Source organism: Phyllobates terribilis, unplaced genomic scaffold (assembly GCF_046119375.1).
Source record: "Phyllobates terribilis strain yellow unplaced genomic scaffold, ASM4611937v1 Scaffold_8__6_contigs__length_399053987, whole genome shotgun sequence".
Lineage (NCBI taxonomy): Eukaryota > Metazoa > Chordata > Amphibia > Anura > Dendrobatidae > Phyllobates > Phyllobates terribilis.
In genome coordinates, this window is record NW_027362768.1 from 67,530,275 (window position 1) to 67,547,645 (window position 17,371).

Below are 17,371 nucleotides of genomic sequence, written 5' to 3' on the forward strand. Positions count from 1 at the left end.
TCTGGGCATCAGTGCAGATCATTTCCTCGTCTGGATTCACAGAAGCGCTGGAGCCGACCTCTGATTCCCAGGCTATAGTATGAGTAAACAGCTCTGTAGACAGGCAGCTGGAGATTTGGGAGCTGTGAGTAAGCAAGTGCGATTGGGGTGACACCTTTTAGGACTGGAGTATTTGTGATGTTGAAGTTGATGTGGAGGAGAGCCCACTTAAAGGAGCACTTGATATCCGTTGAAGCACCTGCTGTTTTTGTGCCTCATCTGGAATTTGTAGCGATTGGCGTGGCCGTAAGAAAGGGATCTTATCACATTGTCCGCTAAAAGAAGTAGACATTTTAGTTTGGCTGGAAGATGGTCTTTCTTCTGCAGATGTTACTTTTGCTTTAACACCTACCCCACGGACACAACCTTTTTTCCCCTTCCCAACACGCCTATTCCCCTTTCCACCAGCAGCAGGCCTTTTTCCACTCATTTTGGTGGTTAACCAATTCAGTTGTTTGCACAAAAAAACAATGGATGGGAACCGAGCAGAGCTGAGTGGCCAAACTGTGGTATTAGGCGAAAAACCATTGGCTGGGTTAGATGCAGAAAAAAATTATATTCAATTTGCAACCTGATGGAGGTCAGTATAGATGGACTAATAGACCAAGTCCCACACACTGCTAGAAGCCCAAATATTTTTTCAGAGCTAGATGCAGAAAAAAATTATATTCAATTTGCAACCTGATGGAGGTCAGTATACATGGCCTAATAGAACAAGTCCCACACACTGCTAGAAGCCCAAATATTTTTTCAGAGCTAGATGCAGAAAAAAATTATTTTTAATTTGCAACCTGATGGAGGTCAGTATAAATGGACTAATAGACCAAGTCCCACACACTGCTAGAAGCCCAAATATTTTTTCAGAGCTAGATGCAGAAAAAATTTATATTCAATTTGCAACCTGATGGAGGTCAGTATAGATGGACTAATAGACCAAGTCCCACACACTACTAGAAATCCAAATATTTTTTCAGAGCTAGATGCAGAAAAAAATTATATTCAATTTGCAACCTGATGGAGGTCAGTATAGATGGACTAATAGAACAAGTCCCACACACTGCTAGAAGCCCAAATATTTTTTCAGAGCTAGATGAAGAAAAAAATAATTTTTAATTTGCAACCTGATGGAGGTCAGTATAGATGGACTAATAGACCAAGTCCCACACACTGCTAGAGGCCCAAATATTTTTTCAGAGCTAGATGCAGAAAAAAATTATATTGAATTTGCAACCTGATGGAGGTCAGTATAGATGATCTAATAGACCAAGTCCCACACACTGCTAGAAGCCCAAATATTTTTTCAGAGCTAGATGCAGAAAAAAGTTATTTTTAATTTGCAAGCTGATGGAGGTCAGTATAGATTGACTAATAGACCAAGTCCCACACACTGCTAGAAGCCCAAATATTTTTTCAGAGCTAGATGCAGAAAAAAATTATTTTTAATTTGCAACCTGATGGAGGTCAGTATAGATGGACTAATAGACCAAGTCCCACACACCGCTAGAAGCCCAAATATTTTTTCAGAGCTAGATGCAGAAAAAATTATATTCAATTTGCAACCTGATGAAGGTCAGTATAGATGGACTAATAGACCAAGTCCCACACACTGCTAGAAGCCCAAATGTTTTTTCAGAGCTAGATGCAGAAAAAAATTATATTCAATTTGCAACCTGATGGAGGTTAGTATAGATGGAATAATAGAACAAGTCCCACACACTGCTAGAAGGCCAAATATTTTTTCAGAGCTAGATGCAGAAAAAAATTATATTCAATTTGCAACCTGATGGAGGTCAGTATAGATGGACTAATAGAACAAGTCGCACACACTGCTAGAAGCCCAAATATTTTTTCAGAGCTAGATGCAGAAAAAAAATATTTTTAATTTGCAACCTGATGGAGGTCAGTATACATGGACTAATAGACCAAGTCCCACACACTGCTAGAAGTCCAAATATTTTTTCAGAGCTAGATGCAGAAAAAAATTATATTCAATTTGCAACCTGATGGAGGTCAGTATAGATGGACTAATAGAACAAGTCCCACACAGTGCTAGAAGCCCAAATATTTTTTCAGAGCTAGATGCAGAAAAAAATTATATTCAATTTGCAACCTGATGGAGGTCAGTATAGATGGACTAATAGAATTATGCTATGCCCAAAAGGTTTTACTTCACTAGGTGCAGTAAAAAAATTGGTATTCTATACACAGGTGGTGTAGCTTGCAACACAGATAGGCTACTCCACTGACTAACACACTCTGCAATTGCCCAGAAAGGATTAGCTTTGCTAGATTTAGCCAAATGCTGTGAAAAAAACTTGCACAGCACTGGCACAGACCTGCCTGGCAAAAACTGATAGGAACTGATGTAACTTAGTCCTGAAAAGGACTGCAATTACAATTAGTCTTTACTCCCAACCTATCTATTTAAGAGCATAGACCTGCCTGATAAAAGTCGTAGGAAATGCTGTAACCTAGTCCTTAAAAGGACTGCAATCACAACTATTCCCTACTCCCAAGCTATCTGTAGATTTGTGCGAAAATTGGCTTGAAATTAACAAGGTATAGCGCACACAGCAACAGCGGTGCCGTCTAACACGCAGCTGCAGCAGTGAGAAAATGGTGGCGACGGGGAAAATGGCTGGGTCTTATAGGGCAAGGACATGTGACATACACTGCCAATGACACATGCCCTTGCTTGTATGAAAAAAAGCACTTCGCTCCGTGTGTGCGCTGCTGATAGGCTGACAGATTGCACCTCCCCACTGTAAATGCGGGAAAGAGAAAAAAAAATGGAGATCTTCATTATTCCTGCAGAGATCCATCCCCTGCCCCTCCCCCCACCCCACTGTACACTCAAACTGCGTATTAACATTAATTTTCATCATTACTGAGAAAATATCCAGTTATGATTTTGGTGCACAAACAGTTATCGAACATAACCTCGAACAGCCGAATTTTTTTCAAATCGTTCGTGTTCGCCGAACGGCTCGAACACCGCCCAAAACAGCTCGAATTTGAGATTGGCGAACAGTTCGAGTCGAACAACGCTCATCTCTAGTACTAAATGAGAACAGATACTGCACTTGCTGTTAGCCCAAAGGCCGAGAAGCGATTTTCTGTATTGGTTTTGGCCTATGACTGCACCCTGGCTTCAAGAAGGCACCGATTGTAGGGATAGGGACAAAGACTCCCGTTAGGAAGACATGTTGTTCATCAATAGACACCTTAAAACCCACAACTTTCCTGCTTGTTGCAGCTGCAGCCCACGCATGCATTTTTAATCTGCACAAGTCTACCTATTTTCACACATTCTCCCCTCCCCCTGTTGTCCTACGTGCCTCAAGACAAGGGGATGGGGAGAGGATAACTTATTAGTGAACAAAAAAGCAGCGGTCCACCTTCTTACTAGTCTGTATGCTCCCTGCAGACTGAAGCTGACTGCAGCTTGCATTATTCCATTGTTCCATTATCCCATTATCTTGCATTATTCCATTGTTCCATTCACTCATTACATCTATTGCAAGCAATCTATCTGCCTGGGTGAAAACCAATAGGATGCTCTGATTGACAGACATAGGTAGCACTTTAAAACAACATCTCAGACCAAACATTTTTATATCTTTTTTTTCATCCACAGATAGAACATTAAAGAAGTCAGTGCTCCACGAGAGGGAGCCAGGATTTCACTAAAGAAATCATAGCGGCACCCAATTTTTTTTAAATGCGTGGTATTCAGCAACACCCAAGTGATGGGACAGTTGAGTTAAAAGAGTAGCAGCTGATAACAAGGCCACTGACTAGGTATATGGTGTGTGTGCAACGGTGTAGAAAATGACAAATGCATTTTTGCAGGTTATCACAGGAAGGAAGGGATAAATAGATAGATAGATAGATAGATAGATAGATAGATAGATAGATAGATAGATAACATTACAATACAATATACTGGTAAAAGCAAAGCACATATACTAAATGAGAACAGATACTACACTTGATGTTAGCCAAAAGGCCGAGAAGCGATAACCTGAATTGGTTTTGGCCTATGACTGCACACTGGCTTCAAGAAGGCACCCATTGTAGCTATAGGGACAAAGACTCCCATTAGGAAGACATGTTGTTCATCAATAGACACCTTAAAACCCTTAACTTTACTGCTTGTTGCAACTGCAGCCCACGCAAGCATTTTTAATCTGCATAAGTCTGCCTATTTTCACACATTCTCCCCTCCTCCCCACTGTCCCCCGCGCCTCAAGACAAGGGGATGGGGAGAGGATAACTAATTAGTGAACAAACAAGCAGCGGTCCACCTTCTTCCTAGTCTGCAGGCTCCCTGCAGACTGAAGCTGACTGCAGCAGCACAGCCAGATAAAGGCCAGGAGCCCATTATGACACATGCAATGATGTTCCATTCTTCCATTCGTGCATTATTCCATTGTTCCATTGTCACATTCTCTTGCATTATTCTATTGTTCCATACACTCATTACATCTATTGCAAGCAATCTAACTGTCTGTGTGAAAACCAGTAGGATGCTCTGATTGACAGACATAGGCAGCACTTTAAAACAACATCTCAGACCAAAGTTTTTTATATATTTTTTTCATCCACAGAGAGAAAATTAAAGAAGTCAGAGCTCCACCAGAGGGAGCCAGCATTTCACTAAAGAAATTGTAGCGGCCCCCAAATTTATTTTAAATGCTGGTACTCAGCAACACCCAACTGATGGGATAGTTGAGTTAAAAGAGTAGCAGCTGATAACAAGGCCACTGACTAGGTATATGGCATGTGTGCAACGGTGAAGCTAAGGACAAATGCATTATTGCAGCTCATCTCAGGAAGACGAGATAGATAGATAGATAGATAGATAGATAGATAGATAACATTACAACTAGTGTTGAGCATTCCGATACTGAAATATCGGGTATCGGCCGATATTCGCGGTATCGGAATTCCGATACTTAATTCCGATACTTTTGCAATATCGTATACCGGAATCGGAAGTTCCCATAATGCAATGAGACATTTTAATTTTATTCAGCCAATGAGGATCCTAAGAAGTGTGGGCACATCCTGTTAGGCATGTAGGCATCTTAACTAATGGCATGGCTGTGATTGGCTGCTGAAATGATGTCATGATGCACTATAAAAGCCGCCACCGCCATTTTGAGCTCACTCTGCTGTGAATTCAGTTAGGGATAGGACGCTGTTGTTCTGAGGGACAGTTTTAGCTACCTATTTGGTCTATTCTGCTTTACCCAAGCTACTTTATAAATCGCTGTGCCTTGCAGTGCTAGTGCACAGTTCTCTGAGCTGTTCACCGCTGTCTGCAAGGTCTCTGTGTGTGAGTGCAGCTCACCCTGCAGTGTGTGCTTCAACCACGTCTGGTTGTAGTGCACTCAGTGTGTGTCACTGCCTCATACATTGTCCTTTTTTGCCAATTCATAATTTTTCCTGATATCTCCTATTAGTGTGGTGGTTCCATCCGTATTCAGCTAAATTGGTTCCAAACACACTATATAGGAGTAGATAGAGAAATTTTTTTGGTCTTGCAGCGCTAGTGCACAGTGCTCTGCATCTGTACTGTTCACCGCTGTCTGCAAGGTCTGGTGTGTGAGTGCAGCTCACCCTGTAGTGTGTGCTTCAACCACGTCTGGTTGTAGTGCTCTCAGTGTGTGTCACTGCCTCATACATTGTCGTTTTTTGCCAATTCATAATTTTTCCTGATATCTCCTATTAGTGTGGTGGTTCCATCCGTATTCAGCTAAATTGGTTCCAAACACACTATATAGGAGTAGATAGAGAAATTCTTTTGGTCTTGCAGCGCTAGTGCACAGTGCTCTGCATCTGTACTGTTCACCGCTGTCTGCAAGGTCTGTGTGTGTGAGTGCAGCTCACCCTGTAGTGTGTACTTCAGCCACGTCTTGCTGTAGTGCACTCAGTGTGTGTCACTGCCTCATGCATTGTCCTTTTTTGCCAATACATAATTTTTCCTGATATCTCCTATTAGTGTGGTGGTTCCATCCGTATTCAGCTAAATTGGTTCCAAACACACTATATAGGAGTAGATAGAGAAATTCTTTTGGTCTTGCAGCGCTAGTGCACAGTGCTCTGCATCTGTACTGTTCACCGCTGTCTGCAAGGTCTGGTGTGTGAGTGCAGCTCACCCTGTAGTGTGTACTTCAGCCACGTCTTGCTGTAGTGCACTCAGTGTGTGTCACTGCCTCATGCATTGTCCTTTTTTGCCAATACATAATTTTTCCTGATATCTCCTATTAGTGTGGTGGTTCCATCCGTATTCAGCTAAATTGGTTCCAAACACACTATATAGGAGTAGATAGAGAAATTTTTTTGGTCTTGCAGCGCTAGTGCACAGTGCTCTGCATCTGCACTGTTCACCGCTGTCTGCAAGGTCTGTGTGTGTGAGTGCAGCTCATCCTGTAGTGTGTGCTTCAGCCACGTCTGGTTGTAGTGCACTCAGTGTGTGTCACTGCCTCATACATTATCCTTTTTTGCCAATTCATAATTTTTCCTGATTTCTCCTATTAGTGTGGTGGTTCCATCCGTATTCAGCTAAATTGGTTCCAAACACACTATATAGGAGTAGTTAGAGGAGCCTTTCTGCAGCATTGGGCCCTGCAGCCCCAGCCAGATTAGTATTAGCCTATTTTTTGTAGCCTCATCTATTGCATTGTAGGTTACCTTCCTACATTGTAATAGCTACAAAAAGTTTGTGATACTATCGTTATTACATCTTTAGGCACATCCAGTGTCTTTTTGTGACAAAAAAAAACCTAAATAAAGTTCACCAAACACTCCACTTTACAGTTGTGTAGGCCACATTAGCTCATATTAAAGTCTAGTCCACACTTTATAAAATTAGTGTTTCTTATACCTGTTAGCAGCTGTTCAGGAATAAGCACACTAAGCCCTTAGTACTTTTCTGCCTATCTTTATCAGTCTACCAAGATGAAGAAGGCAGGGAGTAAGGCATGTGGTCGTGGGCGTGGGCGTGGAGTTTCTGCAGGGAGAGGACGTGAGGATTCTGTGCCTGCAGGGAGAGGACATGGGGATTCTGTGCCTGCTGCGGGCACCAGTGACTCAGCATCCCCCAGTTTTACCAGGGAACAGTCCTTTATGCGCAGCTTTGTAGGAGCTAGCCGTACCCCACTGCTGCGGGAGGACCAAATTGAAGCCGTTGTCGGATGGATGGCAGCTAACGCATCGACTTCAATTAGTTCCAGATCCTCTCAGGTCCTGAGCACTGAAGAGCACCCATCTGTCTCTTCAACACCTGCCAAATTGCCCAGGCAGTCAGAGATCCCTGGACAGGAGCCATCTCTACTTCTGTTCTCTGAATCTCTTGGCTTGGAAAGAGGGGGCCAGCCAAGCAGAATTCGAGAATTTGAAGAAGAGGTAGTATGCAGTGATGCGCAACCGTTTTGTCTCTCTGAATCTGAAGAGGCGGGTGGGCCAGTGCCTATGGTCAGCAGCACACCTCAGTACGCATCTGATGATGAGACTCAGGTGCCACTTTCTGGTGCGTACTGTGCTGTCGAGACTACCCAGGAGAAGCAGTTGTTTGAAGAGGGTGGTGTAGATGATGAGGTCCTTGACCCATCATGGCGTGAGGGACAGGAAGGTGGTGGGTGCAGTGTAATTCCACCCACAGCACCACTTTCCCAGTCATCCTCACACTCCCAGGCCAGTCTACAGCCATCGTTAGCACAGGCATGGGAGAAAAGGCGCCCATACTCGGCAAACCACCCCCGAGCACAGGCTCTGAATGCTGGCATTGCTAAACTACTGGCCCTTGAAATGCTATCATTCAGGCTGGTGGAGACTGACACATTCCGTAACTTTATGGCATTGGCAGTCCCACAATACAACGTGCCCAGCCGCTTTTATTTCAGCAGGCAAGCAGTCCCTGCCTTGCAACATCATGTGGAGGGAAAAATTAAACATGCGCTACAAAACGCCGTCAGTAGCAAGGTCCACCTCACCACCGATGCGTGGACCAGTAAGCATGGACAGGGATGATACCTTTCCCTCACTGCCCATTGGGTAAATGTTGTGGAGCCGGGTACAGATCTTGAGAGTGGCGCTGTACGTGTTCTGCCAACTCCAAGGATTGCAGGAATCCAGTCTGTACACATTGACTCCTCCTCATACTCCAGTTCCTCTGAATCAGCGCTGCAGGAGCCGTCACGGTCTACCTCCACATCGACCCGTGAACGGTTACCTGTTATGATGACCGATATGAGCACAGCCGTGGCCAAACGTCAACAGGCCGTATTAAAATTAATTTCTTTGGGGAATCGAAGCCACACAGCGCAGGAGCTCTGGAATGCCATCAAGCAGCAGAGCGACGTGTGGTTTGTGCCAGCGAATCTCCAGCCAGGCATGGTAGTGTGTGACAATGGCCGAAATCTGGTGGCAGCTCTGGGCCTAGGCAAACTCACTCACATCCCATGTCTGGCACATGTGCTCAACTTGGTCGTGCAGAGTTTTTTGAGGGACTATCCGGATCTTGATGCACTGCTTCACAAGGTCCGCAAGATCACGCATTGCAGCTCTGCAGTGCCGATTACGTCTTCCGGAACATCGCATCATATGTGACCTACCCACCAGGTGGAATTCAACGTTACATATGTTGGAGAGGTTGCGTGAGCAGCAGGCAGCAGAAATGGAGTACCAGCTGCAGCAGGCGCAAACAAGTCGCAGTGCGCGCCGTTCACACTTCACCACCACTGAGTGGGCCTCTATGAAGGACATTTGCCACGTTTTGCGTGCCTTCGATTATTCCACGCGGATGGCGAGTGCAGATGATGCACTAGTCAGCATGACTATCCCCCTTATCTGCCTGCTTGAAAAAACACTGCAAGCACTAAGGGACGAGGTTTTGGAAGAGGTGGAGGATGAGGAGTCACAAATGCCATCTGCTTCTCTACAGTCTGCGCAACGTGGTTCCTCACAAAGGCCTAGGCAGGGGACACTTTGTGAGGAGGATGAGGAGGAGTCAATGGATGAGGAAGACATCTGTCCAGAGGAGGGAGGTACACAATGCTCTTGTAGTCAGTATCTAGAGCGAGGGTGGGGTGATGCAGAGCAGGCAGAGATCACGCCTCAAGCAGGGGACAGCGTTTCTTGGCCAGTTGGCAGTCTGCAGCACATGGTTGATTTCATGCTGCAGTGCCTGAGAAATGACCACCGCATCGCCCACATTCTCAACACGGCTGATTATTGGGTGTCCACCCTCCTAGATCCTCGCTACCGGGACAACTTACAAAGCCTCATAACACCGTTGAACCAGGAGCGTAAAATGCGGGAGTACCAAGACGCACTGGTGCATTCCATCATGTTCTCCATTCCAACCGAGAGCAGTGCTGCTAGTGCTTTACAAAGAAGCTCAGTGCGTCGAGGCAGTGGAGGAAGCTCTACACAAAGAGGGAGCAGAAGCAGCGCCTCAGCACAAGGCAAGACCAGTATTGCCGAAATGTGGCAAAGTTTTGTGTACCCGCCGCCACAAATGTCTACACCATCACAGACGGCTCCAGTTAGCAGGAGACAACGTTTCCGTCAGATGGTGACAGACTACCTGTCTTGCCCTCTTAGTGTACTCCCAGACGGCTCTTCTCCCTTCAAGTTTTGGGTCTGTAAGCTGGATACATGGCCAGAGCTTAGTCAGTATGCATTGGAGGTGCTAGCTTGCCCTGCTGCTAGTGTATTATCGGAACGCGTCTTTAGTGCCGCAGGTGGTGTACTAACAGACCATCGCATGCGACTATTCTCCGATAACGTTGACCGGCTTACTTTTCTCAAAATGAACAAGGCCTGGATCTCTCATGAATTTGCCAGTCCTCTTCCAGAATAAATAATTGGTTGGCAACAGTATCCAGGTCTCCTGTTGTGTTCATGTTTCTACCACCTGAACTGTAATCCCTGAGCTCCAACACCGCCAGTTGGCGCTCGGAAGTGCCGTCTGCACAGTCAACACTTGCTGCCGTGTTATTGGGGTTCAGTAACGTCAGCTGTTCCCCTGCTGTGCGGACGGCAATTTCTCCTGCTCTGTCCACATTCTCACTACTACAAATTTTAAAGTTGCTCCAATTACACCTCTGGCTCCTCTGTTTTCAGTATTATCCCTGAGCTCCAACACCGCCAGTTGGCGCTCGGAAGTGCCGTCTGCACAGTCAACACTTGCTGCCGTGTTATTGGGGTTCAGTAACGTCAGCTGTTCCCCTGTTGTGCGGACGGCAATTTCTCCTGCTCTGTCCACATTCTCACTACTACAGATTTTAAAGTTGCTCCAATTACACCTCTGGCTCCTCTGTTTTCAGTATTATCCCTGAGCTCCAACACCGCCAGTTGGCGCTCGGAAGTGCCGTCTGCACAGTCAACACTTGCTGCCGTGTTATTGGGGTTCAATAACGTCAGCTGTTCCCCTGCTGTGCGGACGGCAATTTCTCCTGCTCTGTCCACATTCTCACTACTACAGATTTTAAAGTTGCTCCAATTACACCTCTGGCTCCTCTGTTTTCAGTATTATCCCTGAGCTCCAACACCGCCAGTTGGCGCTCGGAAGTGTCGTCTGCACAGTCAACACTTGCTGCCGTGTTATTGGGGTTCAGTAATGTCAGCTGTTCCCCTGCTGTGTGGATGGCAATTTCTCCAGCTCTGTCCACATTCTCACTACTACAGATTTTAAAGTTGCTCCAATTACACCTCTGGCTCCTCTGTTTTCAGTATTATCCCTGAGGTCCAACACCGCCAGTTGGCGCTCGGAAGTGCTGTCTGCACAGTCAACACTTGCTGCCGTGTTATTGGGGTTCAGTAACGTCAGCTGTTCCCCTGCTGTGCGGACGGCAATTTCTCCTGCTCTGTCCACATTCTCACTACTACAGATTTTAAAGTTGCTCCAATTGCACCTCTGGCTCCTCTGTTTTCAGTATTATCCCTGAGCTCCAACACCGCCAGTTGGCGCTCGGAAGTGCCATCTGCACAGTCAACACTTGCTGCCGTGTTATTGGGGTACAGTAACGTCAGCTGTTCCCCTGCTGTGCGTACGGCAATTTCTCCTGCTCTGTCCACATTCTCACTACTACAGATTTTAAAGTTGCTCCAATTACACCTCTGGCTCCTCTGTTTTCAGTATTATCCCTGAGCTCCAACACCACCAGTTGGCGCTCGGAAGTGCCGTCTGCACAGTTAACACTTGCTGCCGTGTTATTGGGGTTCAGTAACGTCAGCTGATCCCCAGCTGTGTGTCCGGCAAATTCTTCTGCTTTGTCCACATCCACTGTACTACTGATTTAAAACCTCCTCCAAATACACCTCTAGCTCCTCTGTTTTTAGTATTTACCCTGGGCTCCAATACCGCTAGTTGCTGATCAGAAGTGCCATCTGCACAGTCAACGCTTGCTCCAGTGTTATTGGGGCTCAGTAACGTCAGCTGATCCCCAGCTGTGTGTCCGGCAAATTCTCCTGCTTTGTCCACATCCACTGTGCTACTGATTTAAAACCTCCTCCAAATACACCTCTGGCTCCTCTGTTTTTAGTATTTACCCTGGGCTTCAATACCGCTAGTTGCTGCTCAGAAGTGCCGTCTGCACAGTCAACCCTTGCTCCAGTGTTATTGGGGTTCAGTAACATCAGCTGATCCCCAGCTGTGTGTCCGGCAAATTCTCCTGCTTTGTCCACATCCACTGTACTACTGATTTAAAACCTCCTCCAAATACACCTCTGGCTCCTTTGTTTTTAGTATTTACCCTGGGCTCCAATACCGCTAGTTGCTGCTCAGAAGTGCCATCTGCACAGTCAATGCTTGCTCCAGTGTTATTGGGGTTCAGTAACGTCAGCTGATCCCCAGCTGTGTGTCCGGCAAATTCTCCTGCTTTGTCCACATCCACTGTACTACTGATTTAAAACCTCCTCCAAATACACCTCTGGCTCCTCTGTTTTTAGTATTTACCCTGGGCTCCAATACCGCTAGTTGCTGCTCAGAAGTGCCGTCTGCACAATCAACGCTTGCTCCAGTGTTATTGGGGTTCAGTAATGTCAGCTGATCCCCATCTGTGTGTCCGGCAAATTCTCCTGCTTTGTCCACATCCACTGTACTACTGATTTAAAACCTCCTCCAAATACACCTCTGGCTCCACTCTGTTTTTAGCATTTACCCTGGGTTCCAGCACCGCCAGCTGTTTCCCCGCAGTGTCTTTGGCATGGGTACTCCCTCCTGCCCAGCCTGGTTCCAGCTGTTTCCGGGTAGTGTCAACGTCACTTTGCCTCCAATTTAGGTGACTCCTATGTGGGCTGCGGGATCTGGCAATGAAGGCTGGTTCCATAGTGCCAATAGGACAAGCACCCCCTGTAGGACTGTGGGTTTTGGTAACTGCGGCCGGCTCGCGGCCTTGAAACTTTTTTTTACATGGGTACCTTCTACTACCCATGCGGGTTCCAGTACCGTCAGCTGGTTCTCGGCAGTGCCTTTGGATTAGGTGCCTCCTTCTCGGTATCCAAGTTCCACCAACGTCTGCTGGTCCTTGGTAGTGCTTTCTGGCATAGGTACCTCCTGCTTAGTAACCGAGTTCCAGTACCGTCAGCTGGTCCTCGGCAGTTCCATTGGCTCTTGTACCTTCTGCTACCCATCCGGGTTCCAGTACCGTCAGCTGGTCCTCGGTAGTTCCATTTGCTCTTGTACCTTCTACTACCCATCCGGGTTCCAGTACCGTCAGCTGGTTCTCGGCAGTGTCTTTGGCACGGGTACTCCCTCCTGCCCAGCCTGGTTCCAGCACGCCAGCTGTTTCCGGGTAGTGTCAACGTCACTTTGCCTCCAATGCGTTGTCCTGTCGTGTTGCGGTCGGGTTAGCTGACTCTATGGTGCCTGCAGTTTAGGTGACTCCTATGTGGGCTGCGGGATCTGGCAATGAAGGATGGTTCCATAGTGCCAATAGGACAAGCACCCCCTGTAGGACTGTGGGTTTTGGTAACTGCGGCCGGCTCACGGCCTTGAAACTTTTTTTTACATGGGTACCTTCTACTACCCATCCGGGTTCCAGTACCTTCAGCTGGTTCTCGGCAGTGCCTTTGGATTAGGTGCCTCCTTCTCGGTATCCAAGTTCCACCAACGTCTGCTGGTCCTTGGTAGTGCTTTCTGGCACAGGTACCTCCTGCTTAGTAACCGAGTTCCAGTACCGTCAGCTAGTCCTCGGCAGTTCCATTGGCTCTTGTACCTTCTGCTAGCCATCCGGGTTCCAGTACCATCAGCTGGTCCTCGGTAGTTCCATTTGCTCTTGTACCTTCTACTACCCATCCGGGTTCCAGTACCGTCAGCTGGTTCTCGGCAGTGCCTTTGGATTAGGTGCCTCCTTCTCGGTATCCAAGTTCCACCAACGTCTGCTGGTCCTTGGTAGTGCTTTCTGGCACAGGTACCTCCTGCTTAGTAACCGAGTTCCAGTACCGTCAGCTGGTCTTCGGCAGTTCCATTGGCTCTTGTACCTTCTGCTACCCATCCGGGTTCCAGTAGCGTCAGCTGGTCCTCGGTAGTTCCTCAGCCTTCTTGTACCTTCTGCTACATTTCCAAGTTCAAGCTTTTTGAAATGGTTCTTGGTAAGCACTCTGGATCTCCCTGACGAGGACCCTGAAGACGAGGACCCTGAAGACCAACCCGAAGAAGACGAGGACCCCGAAGACGACGACCCTGAAGACGACGACCCTGAAGACCACCCCGAAGAAGACGAGGACCCTGAAGACCACCCCGAAGAAGACGAGGACCCTGAAGACCACCCCGAAGAAGACGAGGACCCAGAGGACCAACCCGAAGAAAACGAGGACCCCGAAGACGACGACCCCCGAAGACGACGACCCTGAAAACCACCCCGAAGAAGGCCAAGAAGATGACCCTGAAGAGGTTGACCAAGAGAACAAAGAAGAGAAGACAAGCACCAAGATACAGAAGAACAAGAGACAGAAAACCAAGAAGCAGAAATACAAGAAGCTGCAGAACAAAAAGCGGAAGAACTTTAAGCATAAGACTAAAAATCAGAGCAAAAGATAATATCTAAATTATAAGCAGAAGATGACTAAGCAGTGTATGGGGGTGAGTCCGTTCCTCCTCGTGGTGCCCCTGGAAAAGACCTGCTGCTGCAGGCCAAACTGAACGCGGACAAATCCTGTTGTAAATCTTTTGTGACGGGCAGAACGAAAGGTGTAATGTCCAACCTTTTATAGATAACAACTACAGGAATGCCTGTCACGAAGAAGAATATGAAGAAGATGAAGAAGTAGAATATGAAGAATGTAAAGAAAAAGAATAATACGAAGAAGGTGAAGAAGAAGAAGATGAAGAAAGTGAACAAGAAGTGGATGAAAAAGATGCTGAGGATGATGAAGGAGAAAGTGTGGGAGAAGTAAAAAAGAAGGTGAAGAGCATGGAAGTAGTGAAACATAAATATCTGACAAAATATAAAAATACTTAACATAGTCAATATTTCCGTAACTCAGAACGTCTTAAAAAAAATATTAATTCCTGCTATTCCATTTGATTGGGCTAAACCTCTATGCCTTTATTGTCTCCCCCACCTCCCCCAATACATTCTACATTATTCTTAGTTGTTTTCCTTCATGTAGAATTAACCTACAAGGAAAGAAAGGGTTTATTTTCATTCCGATATTTCTGTCCCATTGACTTGCATTGGTTTCCGGTATCGGAATCGGCAATATCCGATACTTTTTCGGTATCGGTCCGATCCAATCCGATCCGATATTTCCCGATATCGGAAGGTATCGCTCAACACTAATTACAACACAATATACTGGTAAAAGCAAAGCATATATGCTAAATGAGAACAGATACTACACTTGATGTTAGCCCAAAGGCCGAGAAGCGATAACCTGAATTGGTTTTGTAGTATGAATGCACCCTGGCTTCAAGAAGGCACCCATTGTAGTGATAGGGACAAAGACTTTCCTTAGTAAGACATGTTGTTCATCAATAGACACCTTAAAACCCACAACTTTACTGCTTGTTGCAACTGCAGCCCACGCACGCATTTTTAATCTGCATAAGTCTGCCTATTTTCACACATTCTCCCCTCACCCCCCCCCCCCCCCGCTGTCCCACGCGCCTCAAGACAATGGGATGGGGAGAGGATAACTAAATAGTGAACAAACAAGCAGCAGTCCAACTTCTTCCTAGTCTGCACGCTCCCTGCAGACTGAAGCTGACTGCAGCATCACAGCCAGATAAAGGCCAGGAGCCCATTATGACACGTGCAATGATGTTCCATTCTTCCATTCTTGCATAATTCCATTGATCCATTGTCCCATTCTCTTGCATTATTCCATTGTTCCATTCACTCTTTACATCTATTGCAAGCAATCTATCTGCCTGTGTGAAAACCAATAGGATGCTCTGATTGACAGACATAGGTAGCACTTTAAAACAACAACTCAGACCAAACTTTTTTATATCTTTTTTTCATCCACAGTTAGAACATTAAAGAAGTCAGTGCTCCACCAGAGGGAGACAGCATTTCACTAAAGAAATCGTAGCGGCCCCCAAATTTTTTTAAAATGTGTGGTACTCAGCAACACCAAAGTGATGGGACAGTTGAGTTAAAAGAGTAGCAGTTGATAACAAGGCCCCTGACTAGGTATACGGTGTGTGTGCAACAATGTAGCAAATGACAAATGCATTTTTGCAGGTTATCACCGGAAGGAAGGAATAGATAGATAGATAGATAGATAGATAGATAGATAGATAGATAACATTACAATACAATATACTGGTAAAAGCAAAGCACATATACTAAATGAGAACAGATACTACACTTGATGTTAGCCAAAAGGCCAAGAAGCGATAACCTGAATTGGTTTTGGCCTATGACTGCACCCTGGCTTCAAGAAGTCACCCATTGTAGGTATAGGGACAAAGACTCCCATTAGGAAGACATGTTGTTCATCAATAGACACCTTAAAACCCATAACTTTACTGCTTGTTGCAACTGCAGCCCACGCAAGCATTTTTAATCTGCATAAGTCTGCCTATTTTCACACATTCTCCCCTCCCCCCCACTATCCCCCGCGCCTCAAGACAAGGGGATGGGGAGAGGATAACTAATTAGTGAACAAACAAGCAGCGGTCCACCTTCTTCCTAGTCTGCAGGCTCCCTGCAGACTGAAGCTGACTGCAGCAGCACAGCCAGATAAAGGCCAGAAGCCCATTATGACATGTGCAATGATGTTCCATTGTTCCATTCTTGCATTATTACATTGTTCCATTGTCCCATTCTCTTGCATTATTCCATTGCTCCATTCACTCATTACATCTATTGCAAGCAATCTATCTGCCTGTGTGAAAACCAATAGGATGATCTGATTGACAGACATAGGAAGCTGTTTAAAGCAACATCTCAGACCAAACTTTTTTATATCTTTTTTTTCATCCACAGATAGAAAATTAAAGAAGTCAGTGCTCCACCAGAGGGAGCCAGCATTTCACTAAAGAAATCGCAGCGTCCCCCATTTTTTTTTTAAATGCGTGGTACTCAGCAACACCCAAGTGATGTGACAGTTGAGTTAAAAGAGTAGCAGCTGATAACAAGGCCACTGACTAGGTATATGATGTGTGTGCAACGGTGTAGCAAAGGACAAATGCATTATTGCATCTTATCTCAGGAAGTAACGATAGATAGAAAGATAGATTGATAGATAGATAGATAGATAACATTACAATACAATATATTGGTAAAAGCAGGGCACATATACTAAATGAGAACAGATAATACACTTGATGTTACCCAAAAGGCCGAGAAGCGATAACCTGAATTTGTTTTGGCCTATGAATGCACCATGGCTTCAAGAAGGCACCCATGGAGGGCGTGGTCTGGATCCTGTGCTGTGAGGATGTGTTCCACATCAGCTCCTGCAGCTTTGTCCTCCCTTGGGGCTTTTAAACCCCCCAAAGCCCAAAAAAAGGAGAACCTGCGGCCCTTGGTTCCACCTCAACCCGCTGGATGTGACTGCGGTCATCCCAACTGCCCGAAGACCGAAGAAAAGTAACGGAACCCCGGCTGGGGCCTAGTTGCATCGGTGCCAGTGTGGTCTGTGGACTACTTTTTCACCTCTCCTCACTCCCACTCTTCTCCCTCCAATCCCCTCTTCCCCCTCTGAACCCACCAAACAACTTACCATCTGCGGTGCCAGGGGAGAGCAGGACTCAGCCGGTGCCCGTGGACTGGGAGATCACAGCGGCTGAGCCAGGAGAGTGTTGGGTGAGTGGTGTGTGCGGCGGTTATGGACTGGAGGAGGGATACTGCCGCATCCACGGAGGTCT

The 17,371-nt window shown here is 46.2% G+C and overlaps 3 pseudogenes; all 3 read right to left on the minus strand.

Annotated features, from left to right (window-relative positions):
- Nucleotides 1-3,954: 3,954 nt before the first annotated feature.
- LOC141160301 (U2 spliceosomal RNA) lies at nt 3,955-4,060 on the minus strand (annotated as a pseudogene).
- A 10,699-nt stretch (nt 4,061-14,759) lies between these two features.
- LOC141160308 (U2 spliceosomal RNA) lies at nt 14,760-14,925 on the minus strand (annotated as a pseudogene).
- An 866-nt stretch (nt 14,926-15,791) lies between these two features.
- Nucleotides 15,792-15,897, minus strand: LOC141160310 (U2 spliceosomal RNA; annotated as a pseudogene).
- Nucleotides 15,898-17,371: the final 1,474 nt, after the last annotated feature.